Here is a 14,809-nt window from a genome sequence, read left to right as displayed (position 1 = left end):
TGCTTTAGGGGCACCTTCTTTTATACCTTGCTTGTAATGATGAGATCTCTTGCAGATGCAGTTAATCAGAAAGATTACAATCACTCTAGAAACACCTGCATTGGAAATAAGTCTGGCTTTTATTACTATAAATTCGTACTGCTGACAAGCCCTAGGAGGGGAGGATAGGGGGAAAACCTGAGATCCCTATGCACAGCTGGAATATAAATGTGAATTTTTCTTCCCATTTATTTTTCTTCTGAAAATGATTTAGCAGCTATTGATCAAGATTACCACCAAATAAAAAGCAGCATCTACTAGCCTGTGTTGTTGTGTGTAATGCAATCATAAAACAAATCTATGCCTCCACCTCTGGGATAGGCCGCACTTCTTAGGATGACATGTAGAGAACTGGAAGCAGCACTACAGGCAGTGCTACTTCATTGTGAGGGGCTCAGGTAGCAAGTGTTCAAGAGCATCAAGGACCCTTGGCTGGGACTCCATATCACATATGGAAGATGAACATAATTAGTCATTCCAATGGCCAGCACTCTCTTTATCCTTATGGTGTCAATGATAGATATACAAGACTGATTTCACTAGTTGTAATGAATGGGTACAAGAGGAGGCAGAGAAGTCTTAAGGGAGCAGAACAACAATATGGAATTGAGTGCAGAGTAAAAGGACATTCTTAAGCCTGAGGCAAGTATTTTGAGTCATTTTGTTACTATGAATACTATTACTATGAATCTGTGTATTGGGTAAGTGCTGGCATGTTGTCTCCAAGAAATACTAACTTTTGAACAAAGCTCTGCAGAGTTAAAGGTAAAGCAGTGTTTCAGAAACCTGAGGTTCCAATAATAAAAGATCTTAGGATCCCTAAAACTGGCAAACCCAGAAATATGGGAGACTGATGGACATTCAAGTCCTTCAAAGACAAACTGATAACTGTCTAAGAAACAGCTCAAGGAGTTCACATTTTTTATAGAATATTAATCTACTAAAGTCTATTATCCCAGTCTCTTTAAACAGTTCTATCTTTGCATCCAAATTAAATATTGCATTTAAAAACAGTGGAAGATGTTCACAATTTTGTTGTTATTTTTTAAGAAAAATATCTGGAGAATTCTGCATCTGTCAGTTACCTACTTGCATAGGAAAAACAAAAAAAAGAAGTCGTCTCACTATCTCAAGCACTGAATGCTCAGTCCATGCAGAGTCAATGTGAAACGTTCCCAATCCACAACATCCTGCCTTCTCTCACTGGGTAAGAACTCAAACCCAACGCACGCTAAATGAAATGATACTGTCCCACTACTTCCGCAAGAGTTACAGGAAAGAATCTGTAATGATAAAAACAAAAAATGTAGCCCTTTTACTGAACCTTGATAATGTTTTCTTTCACTTTCCCTGGGTTCTTAGCTTGTCTGCCTTTTCAGCCTCCAAAATTTAAACATTCTCCCTTTTAACCATCAGAGATTGGACTGGCACAATTACTGCCTGATTTTCAGTGAAGGTGTTTATCATGCATATTCGCGTAACTCCCATTCATTTAAAAAGCCTGGAATTGGTAATAGACGACTAAAAAAAGGAATGATCTCATCAGAGAAAATGCTCAATTAATAGCAAGATGATGCTTCACATTTTGAGTGGAAAAAATATTTGAGGTCACATCGAGCTAAGCATTTAGTGCTACAGTGCAAGCTGGATGGGTTTTGGATACCAGAATCAAAATAGCTAAGACACCGAACCCCTGTGTAACTGGACAGTTTCTATGTTTTGCATTAAAGAGTCACCCAGTGAAATAGGTACAGTGTTTTAAGAATGGGGACTACTGGAAGCCAAAGGAGTGTCATCTTCGGTGGCTACAGTAATGTCCTCTCATTCCTCCCCTCTGGTTCCTGACAGCTTCAACAGCTGGACGAGGTGGATTAGAAATTGCCTTTGGGCTAAAGAAGTTCTAAAACCCACCTCTTCCACTTCTCACCAAGTGTTGCAACGTGAGGTTTATTACGGAGAACACAGTCACTACTGTGACTTCATTTGGCTGTATTTTAAAAGAAATCCTATCCGATGGAGCTCAACACCAAAGTGCTTTGGACTGTGAAGCACAACCTCATAAAGCTGGTTAAACACAGCCTGCAGGTACTTTGAATAACCTGAGGTAACTTTGAAGGGAAATATTTCAGACACCCTTTTCTCTATGATATTTCTCCTGGCTGCTTTCACAGTTCTTTCTGCAAGCTGGTTGTCATCAGTCCCAGTTTTGGGTGCCTAACTCTTCATTTACTGCACAACTGAGTACCTAACAAACATTAGAAATGATGATACAGAGGTTTGCTCACTACTTTGGTAAGTGTTCATCTGTTCATATGCAGAATCCAGTTCCATTTCTTTTTTCCCAGTGCACCATCAAGGTTGTATTACTGAGGAGTGTCACAATGCAGGCTGCAGAAACAGAAGGACTTTGCCTAGTAGGAAATACGAGGTCACTGAGGCAATAGTCATTGCTGACTTCAGTGTACTTAAGTCAAACTTAGCCTGTGGTTAAATATACAGGTCCTTTGCCCTTCAAAGCTTAAAGTAAATTTGTCTTAAACTACTGCATTGGCTTATATTACAAGATAAATTATGAAAATTAAGTTGGCCTCAAAGCATAGGTTTGTTTAGCTGCTCTGGGCATGAACCATTTCACTTGGATTCTGTTTTTCAGACCACCTATCTCCCTCACCAGGAGGATGAAGAGAAAATAATCAAGATGGGCTGGAGCCTATTTAGACAACTGGTCAGCTCATTGCAAAGGGGACCCTCTGTTCAACAAAAGAAGATCCACCAGAAAGGAAAAAAAAAACTTTGGGCAGAATGGACCACGGCACTGCTTTAACAAGGAACACAGCATATGATCAGCTGGTCTAAGCTGGTCACATCTGATCAGCTTTGTGCCCGATCTCTCCAACCTCAGTTTGTCACCACCATAGCTGAGCTAGCCTGTGCTCACAAAACCAGTCATGACTAGCAGCAAAAGAGCCACTTCCAGTGTCCAAACCTGACAATGTACAGTCGAAGCAGTTCAACTGCAGAATGCCTGCTGCCTTTAACGTGCATTTACATTTAACGTGCATTTACATTTAACGTGCATTTATTCATTGCCAGTCTACACCTTTCTTTTTCTTACCTCATCCTTGTCTGTCTGTCTGTCTCTCTCTCTCTCTCTCATCCGCAGAGCTTTGTCTTCTTTCTCACCTTCAATACCACATTTATGTATCTGCTTGAGCATGTGCATAGTATTGTGTACTATAGCTCTCATCAATCCAGTTACTTGACAGTGAGGATCCCAGTGCCCTTTATGAAACCTGCAAACAATTAATAGTTCAAATTAATAAGAATCTATCAATATAAACTCTTGAACTTTACAACCAAGAAACACTCACATCCACATCTTGAATTTTGTTTAACAGCAACTGATTCAAAAAAGGAATTGTCTTGAAATATAAGACTGAAATAGTATGTCCTATATCAGCTCTAGCGAGCGGGAACTAGTAAACTGCAAAGACACTTCTCTAAACGCATTATTGCACTGTTATTTAATTGAGCCTTTCAACTTCTTTAAAAACAGTGAGTCAATCATGTGCTCCCTTAAACTTATGCAACTACAGAAATACAATGATGTCTCTAACTCTTGTTTGCAAACATTGCTCCATGTGTAGTGCTATCTTCTCAAGTTTTATGACAGCTCCTCAAAGGTGACGTAGTCCTCTTGAGCTTGTCAGCAAACTTTCTTTAACGACATTGCTGCTAACTCTTTTGGTCAATCCAAGCTACTCTTCCCAAAATTGTGAGTGGAACTGGTTGCACCTCACTTACATTTGCATATATGCCCCATTTGGGGTTTATGCCTAGACTTGAAGCAAAAAAAAAAAAGGAAAAAAAAAAAAAGAATTTATGATCACATGAACCTTGAGAACAGAGGCCCACAGCATCTTATGAATGACAGCAGCATTCTTAAGTCTGGATTCTAGCCTAAGTTTTCAATCCAAGAGGACCAAGTGATGTTTGGAATTACACAGCGAAGAATCTAAACTAAACCAGGTGTCTTCTTAGTTTTGCCAAAAAAATAGTTTGACACATACTAGCTTATAAATAGATGGTTCTGCCAGATCAAACAATGATATATTGCACTGGCCACTCAAACAGCCCCAACAATGAAGCAATTTTCATGAGGATGCAATACTTCTACTTTTTTAAACTGAAAATAATAAACAGATTCGTTTGTATTATCATGAAAAATGTGCTAAAGGCCAAGGTCTGTGAAGAAAAATCTGACAAGTCATAGGTCATAAAAGTTTCAGTTCAAGCTTGTTCATATTACAGTGAAGTAAATTATTGTTGAAAACTTCTTTCAGAGAGTACCTCTTTGATTGGGTCTTGTTTTTAAGATCAGCAAACACTTAAAATGTGAGCTATTTCAATTGTTTGTGAGTAATAAACAACAGGCTGAATAGAAAAGCAGAGACCATAGGTCATTCCCATTGGTGCAGAAGAAAGGCTACATACTGTTTTCTTCTGCAAAATATCCTTTACCCAACTATGACTGCACATATCTTCTGCCCATGCACAGGCACCTAAACAGGGAGTTCTTAGCATCACACAAAGTTCTCCTTGCTTGCACAGGTAAAACCCACAGACCCAGCTGGCACCTAGGAAAATCAAACTGGCCAATACAAAGCAAACATAACTGACCACAACATAATCTGTCAGCAGTGAGGTACTTCCAGGGCATAAGATTCCTTCTTCTAAGATTTAACTCCCTTTATTGGAACTGTTTGCCATTCGAAAGGGATTTCTTATTTTAGTTCTTTCTAAAATATGACTATTTTGATCATGATGAGCAGGTTCTTTCTCAGGACAAAAAGTCTGTGAGTGGAGATGGTAAGTATTAACTACATCAAGCCACAGGACCAAAGAGTGCCTTGCACTTAGGGTCTCTGCAGGAGAACTGTCTGGTGCGAGTGGTTCATTGACAAATCTCTTTTTCCTGATATGGCTCTGGAGAAGAAGTGTTTGAATATGGTGATAAGGAGATGACAGGGAACCAGCCACCCCCAAATGCCTTCCAGTTCATCTAAAGATACAGAGGAAATCTCCTCCCACATTTAATGTCTTTGGGACCCTTCCAGTCATGTCTTTCCCTTCTGACAGTCTTCCAGCTGCCTGGGACTTTCTGGCCCTCCTCAATATCCTCCTCTTTCTCCTCCTCTGCCAAGAACAGTTCTTTTATTCTCAGCCCTGTTCTGCTTCCACTCAGGAGGCTCCTGGGGAACAGGCAGGAGGTGGTACAGCATGTGTACGCAGCGCTTAGCCTGTCGCTTGGACACATGCTGCTCTCAGCTGCACCTCTTCCTCTCTCAGAGACCCACTGGATCCTATCAAACAGATTTTCTCCTATACAGCAGCCGCAGCTCTCCCCCAGTGGCTTTTTCTAACAGAGGCCTACAGATCCTGCATGTGAAAGTGCTCAAATGCACAGCACATCCTTTTCCAGGCTCCACTGCAGCATCAGGCAATACTTAATGAAACGCTTAATCATCAGACTTCAAACCTTGGGATTTCCAGGCAAGACAAATACATGTCATGTCCTGCATCATGATCTAGCTGTGCAGTCCTTCCTCTGTTGAACACCTGTTTCTGGGGACAGAAAAAATTAACAGCCTGAGAAACAGAGAGACTACATGCTTATTGATATGAATGGGACTATGCTGGTTACAATCTGTTCTGCTAACGTAAGGAAAGCCTGGTTACAGCATCCAAATAGCTGCTTGGCATCTGAGAAGCAAAGAACAAGATCTGCAAGGGCTTTTTGGTTCCTAACCTCTACTTCGATGCATCTGGGAGGACAAGCCCAAAAAAGGGGGGGGAGGAGAGGTCGCACAGGCAAAATCTTTGGAAATGTCTCTCTGTCAGAATGAATCGTTTGAGCCATACTATGGCTTTAAGATCTGCAAGGCATAAGTTCATTTGGGAGAGTTCCACAAAAGTCTCTACCTGCTGTGTTGCAGAGGCAGAGGACCTAAGCATTAGTCCAAGAGCTGGAATAGGAAATACTGAAATCATTGCACCTATTGATTAAAGCAGTTTCACCCAGAACAGGGAGATCTCACTGGGAGAGAGAAGAGTCTGGGATGACTGAGTATGAGCAATGGATGCAGATGAGGAGGCACCACTGAAAAGGGATAGAAAATTTTTGATGAGATAGAGACGACGAAATATTAATGGCAAGAATGGTAAATTGACAGCCAAAGGAACCGGATTGTTTTTTCTCCTTCTCTCCTGTTAGTATTTCTGGTTTAATCAGCCCTGATCACTGCATGTGTCTTCTGTACTTTTCTTTTCTTCCCTGGTTTTCTTCTGCAGTTAACAGAGATCCAGCCTGGTTTTCTGCTGTTTTTTAATATTAGACTATTGCAAGGCAGCTGCAGCACGATGTACTCACTCCTTGGCAGCCAGTGGACAAATGAAAGGAAGAGCGAAGGAAGAGCAGGGCAACCTTCCCCCGACCCTCTCTGCCTCTCCATGCCTGGGAAACTAAGGCTCTTGCCCCTGCTTGCGCCGTCAGAGCAGTTCAGTGAACTCCACCAGCAGCTCTCTCCAGGCACTGGGGCACGTGAGCAGGCGCTCAGGCAGCTTAGGCCCACACTAAATTCCTAGTTTCCTGAAAGAGCTGCATACTCTGGGCCAAAGAACACGCATTTCAAGCCTTGGTGGCAGTATACAGGTTTGACCCCATCCACGCCACAGGGAAGCGCAGTGGTTTTGAAGCACTGACCATTTATTTTATAGTGAACACAACAGCTTGCCCAGAAGTCAGAGGCACATTGCTTCTCCCTTTCAGTCTGCCAGGCACAAAACTCTCACCAACTTTCTTTTACGTTACAAATCTAAGATCTACCTGCAAAAGATGAAAAGCCTCCAGCATGACAGAATGTGCAAAACAGGAGCAGAAGAGCTTAGGGCTGTCACCACTGTCCGTAAATCTCTTTGGTAGCTGGGAATTTGTGAGGTGGAAGGTTTTCAGTAGTGATATGCTGTTATCTGAAATAGACCGTATCGCTCTCAGATTTTTTTTATCAGATCTGTAAGACCAGTAAAGCAGAACAGTTCTGGTCAAAAGAACTCTTCCAGGGTGGAGAGAAAAACAAGAAACCATAGCTGAAGACTATCTGGTGTTGATCACAATGAGAACAAGTACTACTTGCCCAGAGAAAACAAGATTTTTCCACTAACCTCTTCTCCTGCTTTCTCAGCAAATTTTTGTTTTCCCTAGTCTGCAGCCCTTCTCTAGCAAGTAAATCTAGTATCTTGTGATATCTAGGGAGAACAAAGTGAGCATTAGACAGATGAACAAGGAAGGGGTCAATTATTGCATTAAAATCCCCAAGTGCATTGTTTTAGCAGAAATTTCACATTTGCTTGTGCATACTTTTAAGTGATTCCGTATTTTGTACCTTACAAATGGGCACCAGATGCCAGAGGGAATGATCAAAATTGTAGTGAAACCCGAGATCAAATGAGTTTTATCCTGGCCTAAACCTACTTAGGAAATATCATACAAGATTTTTTCCCCCAACACAAAAGCCCTTCCCCTAATTTGTCACCTTTAGAAGTTGACAAGGAGAAGCACGCATGCAAGTTGCAAGACCTCAAAGACTTTCACTCTTGGTCACTCCCCTTTTGAGGAGATAAAGGTCTGGAACTATCCTTGTCCTAAAATCACTAGCTGCTTTCCTCTCTCAACTTTAAACATCCAATAGCAGTAAAAATGGCACCCAATCAACTATCGATTTTGCCCATTTTGCAATGTCCCCACTCAGATTCCATCTCTCTCCTCTTGCCACACTGTAGCGCATCAGCGTTAGGGCAGAATCAGCATCAGCATCAGCGGAGCGCCTCAGCAGAGAGGAGTCAGGGCAGAATTTGGCTCACTACCCATGTGTGTGGGCCGGTAGCCAAGTGATTCTACTTAACAAGCTGGCCACAGATCCACCTTTCATGTTGAAACATGGGGAGAATTAGGAAACTTTTTAAATTAAATAATTCTACATTTATGTTCTTCTGTTGTTTTTTTTCTTTTCCTGAAAACTTTTTTGAAATTTTTAATTAGAAACACTTTATTTCTCTCCTTTTAAAGCCCTCCTGGATTGAGTTAGTTGGATCAAAGAACAGCAAGTTCTATACAAGAAAGATCATGTTAAGTTACTGAGTTTTTTACGAACTATCTGGCTGCCTCCAGACTGGCTAAAATATTGTTTTGCCATCACGTAGCTGAACTGAAGAAAGACTGCAATCCTCTCATCAAATACTGCTTTCTAAGAAGTAAGTCATTTTAGATATAACCTGCTGACCCACATTAACCTCAGGGTCTCTCAAAGAGTATTCATAACTGTATTTTTAAAAATTTGGCATATGGGAGCTGCAATGCCAGAGCACTGTCATGAAGCCAGAGAGCGGCTCCCCACCCAAGCAAGGCCCTACACAGCGTCCTAGAAGGTGCAGGTTACCTCTGTCTTGCTGTAAAGCATATGGTACACTGAGCCACTGGTGTCTCCTCTCCAGACCACTATAGGAGTTTTATTTTCCCAGCCCTTGGACTGAAAAAAATGTTATTTTCCAAGTTTGCCCCTTGTATGATGGGAATTGTATTCCTCTTAATAGCCCACGAAATACACCCACGCTAATGAAATCTAAACCAAATGTGCTAGTTCCTGCTGCCTTTTCATCCAATAGCTCGTTACTGCTAGTGTACAGAGAAGCAAAAGCGCACTGCTGACAGTGACCCCAGAACATATCTCCATTCAGGACAAAGTGTCACTCTCTCCACCCTGCAGTGTGAGCTCTCCATGGATCTTGCTATGCAGCTAGTCCGTAGGGAACCCCTCACCACCTAACTAGGATCCATAAGAGAGAAAAGACTTGTGCAGCCCCAGCAGCTCTGGCTCCACTCATTACGAGGCTTAGCATGTGCTCCCAAGCTCTGGAGGCAAGAAGACACGGTGTTTTCTCTCCATCGGCACTCCAGCCACCTCTGCTCTTCCCATGCTTCTGGAAACACTTCATTCCTCCTGGGCATGCTCGGAAGCCACCACAGCTTCTGCCACATCACAGACATGAAGTTGTTTGTGCAGGTCTCATTTCAAACTTCACCCTTTCCTTACATGAATAAATGATTCTTATAAGTAAAAGTGACATGAAAGAACTGGACATTCCCACCATTCGTGCACGAGTGTTTGACATGGTCTGAACTGGAGGGTGCCTGCCAGCTGTTCAGAAGCTGGACCACTTCATAAAGGCTGGACCTGCTGATCATAAAGGCATCTTCCAGCTACAATCCACCTTAAAGGACAGGAGAGGCTGAGTGAGCATCAGCCTATTCACACTGTGATCACTTACTGATGTAAACAGAAGTTGCAGTTTGCATCATGCTGTTCCAAGCTGAAAGCAACAATGGCCAAACACCACTGTGTGTATTGTTCCCGTAGGAGACTGGGATATAGCTTATCTCCAACAGTCAGGCATACAGAAAGAAGGAACGGTATATGGGTGTCAAACTTCCAATTTCAGTATTCGTCTATGAACGCCATGAGAGAAATCCTTTCCCCTTTCTGTCAGGGAAAATGGCAGCTTAAAGGAAGCCCCAGAAAAGATAAGAGAAGCTGGAAAACAAAAAGAAAAAAAAAAGAGAGAGAGAAGCTCCTGTATCACAGAGCTTTGACACACAAACAATTGCAACATAACAATCTACTACACAGCAGCTTCTCTCAGTCCATGTGCACGCTCTTACCTCTGCAGGACCTTTTTTTAAACATAGGGTAGCTTTCCCAGGAGTTAAAGAGAAAAACACTAACTCAAATTATTTTTCATTTCTTGTGGATTGCCACAGGGTGAGAATACACAAATGGCATTTTTTATTACAACTTTATCACTGAGCAGCTGACAAATGGTAACCAGTGTGCCAAAGCCTTTACATCAGAGGCTGAGACGAATTCTGCTCCTTTTTAAATCAGCAGAACTTTGCTGACATCTTTCACTGTGTCCTAAGTAACACTGCTCTTTATGGCAATCCTAACTGTAACTATGATACATTGGGGATCATCTAAGTAAGACACCTGGCTTTACATTGAATTTGAGTTAACACAGCCCTTAATCGGGGCTGCATGCTTAATGCCTTTGAAAAGCCTACCCCATGTTTTTTCCATATATTTGGATATGCCAGAGGCATGGGAGTCGTTTGGAAAGTCGCTTGTGCGATTTCTCACTAAAACTCTAAGGTACTATTCAATAACCCCAGCCTTCGGAAATGTTTGCATGCTGCTTACCTGATATACTTCATCCTTTTGACATAAATATGAAAAGCTGTTTGCATCAAAGCATGCTAGATTGGAAACTTTCCTCTCTCTACATCTAATACATAACAGACTAACTTCCAGAATTGCAGTTGCTGAGGGCCAAACCACCTTAGTGGAAGCTTTGCCATTTGCTTCACTAAACCCCAGTGTGGCCCTACAAGAACAATATACACTTTATGACTGCAAGTTAAATTCGGTGTTGTCACCTAAAATATTTTCTCTCCAAGTGACAGAGCTGGAAAATTATGCCCTCTACTGCACCTCGGTATTTGTATTCTACATGAAAGCCTTTCAGGCCATGCTCTCCTTCTCTTCAGGCGGTGGACTCAGTTTGTCAGCCTACAATTCTGCAAGTGAGACTGATGAATTTACCACTTGATCTTAACAAGCGTTTGCATTCCACTCCCTGTTAAAAGGCCTCTTTATTCTCCTGCTTAGGTTTTGGAGAGGACCTCACAGGATCAAACTCTTCTACCACCTCAACAGCTATTAATGATTTGAACCATCAGAAGCTGAGCCTAGCATAGAAAATGTTCTTGGATGACCCACCAGCAGTAGGTCATCACTATATATACAGCTCTTAATCCAGCACTATACCTCTGATATGCCTTCATAATTTGGCATTTCACTCAGCTGTGTAAAACCTTTGGACTCTCTGGAATTTAGACCATTTAACTTCAAAGTTTAGACTCATTTGCTGGTGATGGGTAGTCTCACTGAGTCACTCAGTGTGTTCACTTCTAACAAAGTCTGGTCGAGCTCCTGTTTTCTGGAGCATTTATAAGCACTCTTGGGATGCTCACTGCATACCCCTCATGCAGACAGAACATCCTAAAGCCAGGTCCTACCTGGGTTGACACACTGGGATTTGGAAGCTGAAGGATATCTCATTCCAGCTCTGTGGATGCAATTTCAACTACCTGATGACCAGAATATCATAGACTAACTACTATTTGCCAGGTTTTCTAGTGTGCATTTTGCTACCTCACTAACCTCCATAATACCACAGCTGGACAGCTACCAGCCCCCAGGTTGGTCCCTGATACCTGAAGATACTTCCAGATGCTGACAGCCACAGCCAGATCTGCAGCCACAGTACAACTATCACTACTGCCGTATCTTGCTAGGACTGGATTACACAAGACTACAACCCTGATGCAAATCAGCTGGTGCAAATACATTTATTCTCTGGTTAGCCACAGCACCCATCTGGTGTTTATAACTAAAACCAGGGCAGACATTAGCAAGTAGGAAGGTGCCTATGGCACTAGGCTGCAAAGGGTCAGCAGAATAGTTTTAGCCCTCTGTGGTTTAATTTGCCTGTGCGGAGCCCTGGAAAGCAAGACTGGCTGGGAAAACGGCAGGATAAAAGCTTCTTGTAGCAGCATTTTGTATAGTCTGAAAGAGGAGGAGAGAATGGGGGTCCCAATAGCCAGAGGCAAGGAAGCTGCAGCACTCATGAATGGGTGAGTCCCAGACAAAGGTAACCACTGAGGACAGTTAATAATCCAGCACACAAGGAAACATCAGAGACAAGCCCTCCAACATGAAATGCTGTTTTAAAAAAAATCTGCAAATGAGCTAACTAGTGAAAACAAGGGGCTTGGAAAATGGATGGTGGCAGGAGGAAAGGGGAAGCTGATGTACATAAAACTTGCTCCTCATGCCCAGACCTGCCAATGCAGCTGGATTCTGACCTGCAGTAACATCACTTTTCTGGTCTTGGACTCCTGAACCTGCAGTGATCTACCAAACCTTTGCTATCCAAACTTTAAACAGCCTGATAAGGGGCCAGTCTGTGTAGTAGCTTCCACCATGCCCCCAAGAGAGAACACGTCGCCTACAAAGCCAATTGCACTTGCTACCTGAGGCAGCTTTTGAACTCTGTACCGAGAGGCTGAAATGCCCCCTTCTACTTAACAGCAGAACAAAGGCCAGCCAACATGCAGGGTTTCAAACCTCAAAGTTAAACATGAACGTGATTAATGTGCAGCTTTGAATTTCATGTATTATTGAATTGTACACATTACTTCAGGCTTGGAGGTTTTTGCCTTTTGTACTACAACACAAATGTACGATCCATTTGGGAGGGGCACAGAGAAGAGAACACCAGGCAAAAAGTATTTCCATATGTATTTCCCAAATTCTCTGCCTGAAGGACTTGAGTGAGCTGGGATTTATACTGTGTTCCACTGACCCCAAAAACCAACTTGAAACAGATTTCGTGAAGATGCACTGGAGCTCACTGCAATAGAAATGCTGGATGTTTGCTTAACAGCCTCCAGGAATCCTTCCAGGTCCACCCTTTCCTGTGAATCTGCTAAAGCTCCAAAAGATTATCAGAGCTCAGCTAATGCGCATGATGCTGAGTTTGAGGAGACAGGTTCCCCTGGTAAGAGTCATAATAATGACCATCTCTTGTAACTAGTGCTCAGACTCAAAAACCAAGTCCTTGATCCCATTTAAGTCAGTCCTCTGATAGGAGCCAAAAGGCTGGACAACATCACTCCTGTGTGATCCTGCTGGCTTCAGTGGGATGCTGCGTGACCAGAGGGATATTCTGGATTTTACTACCGGGGAAATGTGGAACATATTTTTAGACACAGTTAATTAAGCCCATTGTTTAAAAATGAGGGACAACTTTAAAATGCACCTAGACATTTCCATTCAGGACTTTTTCATTCTCTCTAAAGCTTTGTCATAACACAAAATTGACAAAGGTGCTGAGAAATACTTCAAAACTTTATCTGGGGCATGTAGTTCATTTCACTTAGAGCATCTCCTTGGAGAGATCTTAAATGCAGCGTGCCAGACAGTCAATATCTGACATGCGCTACCCGCTCTTCTGTCACAGTGATCTCCCCTTGCAAGTCCTGGGCATTTTTGTTTATTCATCCCAGCATCTTGCTGTGCCCTGTGGAATTCTCGTTACATTAGTGATACTGTGTAAAACTGAGCAACACATCCACAGAAACGATAAAGCTGCACAATATTAATGCCCTGACACTTTTATTCTATGTTACAGCTTTGATCACCTTCAGGTTTGCCTCAAAGACAAGGCACTGATTTCTTATCATCCTTCCCAGTCTCTAAAGACAAACCTTTAGTCTAACGTCTGCTACCATCTCACTTGGTCAATTAGTACTGATGTTATTTCAGGTCTTAACAATGTAACATATGTAGTGTAATCACAGGCCACAGGGTGATGAGTTTATTAGGATCATTCTTTAGGGAACTGTTTCCGTTTTGCAGACTCCAGTGGGAGAAGGGATTTGCAACTGGTTCATATACCACCACATGACTTGTCAGGTTTAATCCTACAAGGACCACTATCCAAGCATCCAGTCTGAACTGGCCTTTCACAGGATGCCTCTCACTGGGCTGGGCAGGGAGGATTTGGAAAAAATAGGAGCTGATATAAAGAATTCCCCTTTTCCAAAGCTCCAATCTAGAGTATTTCTCATAGATTTCCATAAATATTTGCATACAGAATTTCATTTGCTTGTGGAACGGAGCAAGGCTATTACAGAAGAGCTCTCTGTCTCAAGAAATTGTTTCTGGCCCAGGAAGATGGCTGACTTTTATTCTCAACAGGAATACTAACTCTATCACCTTGGACACCTTTAAATCTTTGTCTCCTTATGTTTTAGCCATTACTAATCCTATGATGCAGTAACATGCATATGGGTTTATCCCAACAGCACTAGTAACTTTTCTGCCTTGACAAAACTTACTACAGAGCAGCGCTTCTTTACTTCTTTGCTTCCCAATCAAAATGTCCAGATAGTGGATATGGGAACTATAATAGTAATTCTTAGACTTGATATATATCCAATACTAGTTTTGCTAGCTTCTTCCTGAAATATGCATAGAAAAAATATTGACCCGTTAGACCTTTTGAGAACAGGGAAGCCCAGAAGATCATACCATTGATCTATGGCCTGAGATCAGCTCTGCAACTTTATCCTCAGCCTGAAATCTGGCAAATGTTGTGCGCTTACATGGAGTTTAGAGAATCCAGCTGAAGGTCTGATCTCTGAGCCGCATCACCAGCTCACCTTGGTTTGGTACAAATGTAATCCAGACAAAGCAGACAATCTCATTTCTGTCAAATGAGTGAAAACACATGGTATGGTGCTTACCCTGACTATAGGATTTATGCCAGGGCCAGAACAACAGATGAGCTTTGAGCAGGGGCCTTGGCTAGAACGATGCTACAATTTTGTCATCCTAGATCTGGCCATAATTTAGAGTACCGTGGACACATGATGACTTACTAGACCTGAAATCTGTCAGGATGAAGTTACTCCTCCAGAAAAAACATGTTGAAATGTTGACCAAGTTGAGAAAGCACAGTCATCTGGGACCTGTTCAGTGCTTCACTCTGGCTGACAGCACTGATCTGGCACCAGGTGCTCTAAACTGTGGCC

General features: G+C 42.3%; 1 long non-coding RNA gene across 4 annotated transcripts in view; it reads right to left on the bottom strand.

The window, feature by feature from the left end:
* LOC112986472 (uncharacterized) overlaps positions 1-14,809 on the bottom strand; it is a 371,351-nt gene that overhangs the window by 334,431 nt on the left and 22,111 nt on the right. For all 4 annotated transcript variants that reach the window (XR_010390269.1, XR_010390268.1, XR_010390270.1 and 1 more), the window contains one exon: positions 3,155-3,332. This is a non-coding gene — a long non-coding RNA (uncharacterized LOC112986472). The remainder of the gene's footprint in view (positions 1-3,154; positions 3,333-14,809) is intronic.

This window comes from Dromaius novaehollandiae, chromosome 8 (assembly GCF_036370855.1).
Source record: "Dromaius novaehollandiae isolate bDroNov1 chromosome 8, bDroNov1.hap1, whole genome shotgun sequence".
NCBI lineage: Eukaryota > Metazoa > Chordata > Aves > Casuariiformes > Dromaiidae > Dromaius > Dromaius novaehollandiae.
This window is presented reverse-complemented; position numbering and strand designations above follow the sequence as displayed.